The sequence below is a fragment of the Callorhinchus milii genome, unplaced genomic scaffold (assembly GCF_018977255.1).
Source record: "Callorhinchus milii isolate IMCB2004 unplaced genomic scaffold, IMCB_Cmil_1.0 Scaffold7, whole genome shotgun sequence".
Classification (NCBI taxonomy): Eukaryota; Metazoa; Chordata; class Chondrichthyes; order Chimaeriformes; family Callorhinchidae; genus Callorhinchus; species Callorhinchus milii.
Window position 1 is genome coordinate 26,864,260 of NW_024704748.1, and position 6,312 is coordinate 26,870,571.

The 6,312-nt window shown below is 50.5% G+C and overlaps 1 protein-coding gene across 1 annotated transcript in view; it reads right to left on the reverse strand.

The window, feature by feature from the left end:
• ccdc186 (coiled-coil domain-containing protein 186) overlaps window positions 1–4,341 on the reverse strand; it is a 36,520-nt gene extending 32,179 nt beyond the window's left edge. The window contains 1 exon segment of the mRNA XM_007905659.2: window positions 4,213–4,341. The gene's annotated coding sequence lies outside the window, so the exon portion shown is untranslated.
• Window positions 4,342–6,312: the final 1,971 nt, after the last annotated feature.

The window sequence follows — 6,312 nt, forward strand, 5'->3', positions numbered from 1 at the left end:
ACTCACCTAAGTGGCCACCCTTCATTTCTGAGCACAGACAGTGAATGACAGGAGGCCATTCAACCAGCTTCAATATAAACTAAACACTTCTTCCAGCTTGAGCACGGGAGAGAGATCAGGAATGGGAACACTGAAGCTTCCTTTCCCAAGCCCAAAGGCACTAACGACAACAGTGTCATCCTGACTCGGTTGGTAACACTCTGAGTCAGAAAGGTCATCGATTCAAGAACCCCCATCGTCAAATGCAAAGATTATTATTATATTTGCACCTTAAACAGCGATCTCAGCTGAGATCAACCAACTCTGCACAACAACAACTTGCACTTATATAGAGCCCTCCACACAGGCTGGCGTCTCAAGACTGTACAAACCAGGAATCTAAGCTGAGACCTTGTAGTCTATACAGCACAAATTGGCGCTTTTACCTATTAAATCAAGACAGTATTCTCAGATCGGAAATTCCACATAACAATAAAACTCAGAATGGACATTTACAAAAGCGTATTTAAATGTGAATGACATTTATGTTAATACTGCTGTTAAAGTACATAGTTTTGTCAATTCAATACCGTAAATGTAAACATTTTAAATTTCACCACCAGATCACTCTTTCTCAATAATAATAAAGAGTTTGGGAGATGTCAGTCTCTTTAATAATCAATTATTATTCATCAGCAGCTCTTAGACTTCTACTTGTGCATGTCATTACATTTGCATGGGAGAACTCAGCATTATATATGATAACAATCCTTGCATTTGATATAGCACCTTGTCAAATCTTTGAAATGTCTCAAAGTGTTTCACAGAATATAGTGTAAAGTGAATTGACTGTATATTTAGTGGGCAAAATGCAGCAGCCAATTGCGCCCAAACAGTCGTGGATTGAGTGAACCAATTTTTATACAAATTTAAGGGATAAGCCACAGAAAATCAATCCATCAATCGACTAGCAACCGGGTTCCTACTTACTGCTGGTAAACAGAGGCGTGTGGAGTAAGGAAACTTGCACAATGTTTCGCCCCGCCCTGGGAATCAAACCCGGGTCCTCTCGCTCGCGAGGCGAGTGCTCTATGGGACAAAGGTGACAATGACAACAGTTTAGAACTGGCAGCACAATTCCAGTCAAATAGAAATAGAAACAATACGAGCCCTGCATTGAAATGGTTGTTGTGTAACAAGCGTACAGATTCTACGTAAACTTTTTTTTTAATAAAAAAAGACAATATATCACCTAAAGGAAATGAATACCGAGCTCACAAAGGGATAGACCTAATCAAAACGCTGACAAAATGGCAAGCGAAACAGAAAGTGACTCAATTTCAGCTGTCAATTAAATACTTTGTAATATTTTTAACTAGGCTGGAAATAACTAGTGCACATGGAATTGTTTGACTCATAGGTATATTGTGATACAATCTTCAACAGAAGAATTCATCAACGGGTCTTTTCAAGTCGACCAAAAGTGTCAGAAGTCGAAAGGCAATAAAACACACTTTGTGCATTTGAAGATTGCACATACAGAACTTTATCATTGAATAACATTTCAGATACCCCAATTCAACTTAGTTTTGAGACCATTTATTTTGGTTGGCCGGGTGTCTTGACACATGCAGAAACCCATCGCCACGCTCAAGAGTATCCAAACAAACTGAAAATTCCCCGCAGCTCGCCCACATAAGGAAATTCCAGAGATGCATTTTTGGAATGGAATGTGCACTCTCTCCCGGCTTACAGTATAACATTATGAGAAATGTTGGGAATTACAAGAAATCTTTCAAATTCTGTCTCAATTTGAAAGCTGCTTTTCCACAGTTTTTGAAAAGAACCACCTTCCAAATTAACACTGAATGTTAAGAATTTGAACAATCATGAACAATCTTAAACGCCAGTCTCCTCTAGAGCAAGACCAGGTGAAATTCAGGGCTCAGAGATGAAAATATTATGCTCGCTTAAATCCTAAGTTATTTGAACAACTAAATTCAACTGCAACTAGTCATGTGAATCTGATAGTTCAAGGCCAGGATACAATCCAGTTTAGGGTTGTGGCGACCAGCACTGTTTTAGTTACAGTATTTACATCATTTTAACCTTGCAATGATTCAAAACTGAAATGACATAATAATCCCTCCATTTGCCTTATCAAAAACAACCTGCAATTTATATATTGATCTTCACATAACATATATTGATGTAAGTACTTCACAGGATTGATCTCAGATGCCAACAAGCGAGGGGGGGGGGGAAGATGATCATAGACCTGGTTGAAGGAAGTTAACTATTGGCAAGATTTCTGATCAGATAGAAAGGGGGCAAGTCAAGGTACCGATAGACGGAGGGAGTTCCAAATGGTGGGGGCAGAGTTGCTGAAGGCTTGGCCAAGATGGTGGGCAGAGCGAAAGGGATGTGCAGCAGGTCCAGTTTTCTGCAATGTGTAGTGACTGTGTATTTGTAGGCGAATGTGACAGCCAATTTGCACACAAAGAAACAGCAGGTGAATGATCAATTTAATTGCAGGACTGTTAGCCAGGATTCTTGGGGGAAAAAAAATTAAAAAACCTACATAGAATATATAACTGACAATTATATTTGTGACACAACATCAAAACATGATCTTTGTCAAGCAAATCGATTTTAATGATAACATTACTAAATTTAACCATTCAAACTGGTTCTTTCCCCCCCCCCCACACAAAAAAAATTGAAAGTGAATTAAAAGTGAATACCCAAGCCATGGAAATTTTTAATCCAAAATAGGCTTGTGAATTTTCCTCCTTTGAATTATTAATTATTCAGAATTTACAATACGGAACAAGGCAAAGAGGCAGGTATCAGTAAACAATATATGCACGGTTAGTATTTTTGTGGTGCCAATCTGGCTGAGTCAGAAGGTTGTGGGTTGAAGCCCCATGTCAGAACTCCTATGATGACACTCGAGCTCAGTGTTGGGGGCACGCTGCAATGTTGGAGGTGCCATTAAAGACTCCATGGCCCTATCAAATAGAGAAGTTTTTCCTGGTAGTCTGGCCAATAATTCTCCAGATGCAAGTGAACATTCACTGTATGCGACCTTTAGCAACCTGTCCGCTCGGCAGACACTGGGCAATGGCGGTGAGGTCTTCAGCCTATCTATCCCACCCATTGGAACTCCATCCTGGAGTGCCTCTGCCTTGCCCCCTTCAAGACTTTCCCCTTCGACCGTGCATTCGGTCATCTTCCCATCCCTCGATACCAACCCCCAGCCTGAGCGCAAGCCCTTCACTGTCGAGCGCCCCGAGATGCCCTCCTGGCGTGAAAGCCACTGTATAAATGCAAGTTGTTGTTGTTGTTGTTGGGACATTTCTGCTGCATTTTGCCTGCAAAAATACAGTAACCGGGCTTTACAGTAACTCCTACGATGCACTTTTGAGATGTCCTATTGTGAAATGGCACTACTGTATCTCGAATGCATCTACTTCTTGACGGGGAATGTCAGCATCCTGTGTGTAGCAGTATCCGGCGTAACCCGCTGCGCGCGGTGGGGCCGCCGCGTTTCGCCCACACAGTACAAGTCAATTCACTTTACAGCGTATCCTGCGAAGCGCTTTCGGGACATCTCGAAGACGTGATGAGGCGCTGTATCAAATGCCAGGACGGTGAGTGAGTGTTATTAATAATCTTTAGTTGCTGTGCGATCGGGTGGACCACACAACATGACGACCAAGACACCCGACAGCTCCGCCAACAACAAGGGAAGCAAAACCAACACCCAACACCGAAACCAATGGGCCGAGGCTGTGAAAAGTACCTCAAGACGAGGGAAGGAGGGAGGAGGGAAGAAGAGAGCGAGAGGAGGAGGGAAGAGGGAGGGAAGGAGGGAAGAGGGAGGGAAGAGGGAGGGAGGGAAGGAGGGAAGGAAGGAGGGAAGGAGGGAAGGAGGGAAGGAGGGAAGGAGGGAAGGAGGGAGGGAAGGAGGGAAGAGGGAGGGAAGGAGGGAAGAGGGAGGGAAGGAGGGAAGAGGGAGGGAAGGAGGGAAGAGGGAAGAGGGAAAAGGGAGGGAAGGAGGGAAGGAGGGAAGAGGGAAAAGGGAGGGAAGAGGAGGGAAGGAACGAGGGAAGAGGGAATAGGAGGGAAGGAGGAAAAGAAGGGGGAGGGGGGGGGAGGGCACCAGGTGAGAGAGGAGGCACTGTACTGGGCCCCGTCAACCGCAAACCCCGGGAGGCGCCGCGGACTCACCACAAAGGCCCGGCTTAACGCGCTTCAGCGGCCCCGGCGCTGCTCTGCTCTGCTCGGTCTGCGGCTGCGGCGCCTCCCACCCTCCCTCCAGCTGCCATGGCCTCACCCCCGGCTCCCGGGATCCCACCCCCTCGCAAAGCGGCCGAGCACCGCGGGCTCTGACACGACAACAAATATGGCGGCAGGTGCGGCGGGAGGGGGCGGGGCAATGGCAGCCAATGGCAATGGCCGCCCTGGCCCGGAGCAGTCAGCCAATCGCCGCCCGGCTAAGCCGCCAGCCAATCCCCGCCCGGATAAGCCGCCAGCCAATCCCCGCCCGGCTGAGCCGCCAGCCAATCACCGCCCGGTAAGCCGCCAGCCAATCCCCGCCCGGTAAGCCGCCAGCCAATCACCGCCCGGCTAAGCCGCCAGCCAATCACCGCCCGGCTAAGCTCAGTGGGCGAGCCCAGGTTTTGCAGTCACACCAACACGTCTTCTGCAACGAACCCTCTCACTCACTCACTCACTCACTGTGTGACCTATTCCAGCGGTTCCTCAAGTTATATAAAAAAAAAGTTGTAGCCACTAAATTATTACGAATCACTAACGCTTCCTTCACTCACTCGGCGGTCGAGCCGACTCAAAGCGCCTCATGGAATACACCGTAAAGTGAACCGACTGTAGTTTGTGGGCGAAACCCGGCGGCCAGTTGCGCGCAGCGGCGTCCCACCCACAAACAGCCGCGGATTGAGTGACCGAATCATTATTTTTTTTGTAAAATTTACCCCGGGAAAGCGATCCACCAAAATCGACTTAACAACCGCGTTCCTACTGACTGCTATGTAAACACAGGGGCGCGCGCGGGTGTGTGTGTGTGTGTGTGTGTGTGCGCGCAGTCAGAAAACTTCCCCAACATTTCGCACTTATTTTCTCAATTTAAAAAAAAATCTGCCCATTTTGGCTGCGCTGGGCTGGGTTGTGTTGGGCTGCCCTGGGGCTGCGTTGGGTTGGGCTGTGCTGGGTTGGGCTGGGTTGGGTTGGGCTGTGCTGGGTTGGGCTGGGCTGGCGCTGGGCTGTGCTGGGTTGGGTTGGGCTGTCCTGCGTTGGGCTGTGCTGTTTTGGGTTGGGCTGGGTTGGATTGGGCTGTGCTGGGTTGGGCTGCGCTGGGCTGCGCTGGGCTGTGCTGGGTTGGGTTGGGCTGTGCTGGGTTGGGCTGCGCTGGGTTGTGCTGGGTTGGGCTGCGCTGGGTTGGGCTGTGCTGGGTTGGGTTGGGCTGTGCTGTGCTGGGTTGGGTTGGGCTGTGCTGGGTTGGGCTGCGCTGGGCTGCGCTGGGTTGTGCTGGGTTGGGCTGCGCTGTGCTGCGCTGGGTTGTGCTGGGTTGGGTTGGGCTGTGCTGGGTTGGGCTGCGCTGGGTTGTGCTGGGTTGGGTTGGGCTGTGCTGGGTTGGGCTGTGCTGGGTTGGGCTGTGCTGGGTTGGGCTGGGTTGGGTTGGGCTGCGCTGGGCTGCGCTGGGTTGTGCTGGGTTGGGTTGGGCTGTGCTGGGTTGGGCTGCGCTGGGTTGTGCTGGGTTGGGTTGGGCTGTGCTGGGTTGGGCTGTGCTGGGTTGGGCTGTGCTGGGTTGGGCTGGGTTGGGTTGGGCTGCGCTGGGCTGCGCTGGGTTGGGTTGGGCTGTGCTGGGTTGTGCTGGGTTGGGCTGCGCTCTCTGCCAGAGCAGTCTGTTCAGCCTCACTCTCTCCTGCCAAATAGGTTTGCAGCCCAAAGTCAACCGAATTACTGTACTGGCCCCAAAGTGGCCCTACGACAGCAAAATTACCAAATTGCGTCACGCCTTTCACGTCGGGAGGGACGCCCCAAGGCGCTGGACGGTCAGTGTTTCAGACCCGGGGCGGGGGGCCGGGGGCCGGGGGCCGGGGGCGGGGGGCCGGGGGTGGGAGTGTGGGGGAGGAAGGAGGGTGATCGAAGCCACGGTCGAAGAGGACGGTCTTGAGATGGGTCCTGAGGGAGTGGGGTGGGGGCGTGGCGTGGCGAAGGGTTTGGGCGTCAAACCGGTCCAATTGGGCGTGAAACCGCCCAAACCTGCCCAGGTGCGGCGGGTCGCCGGCCGTCACGTGATGAAGCAGG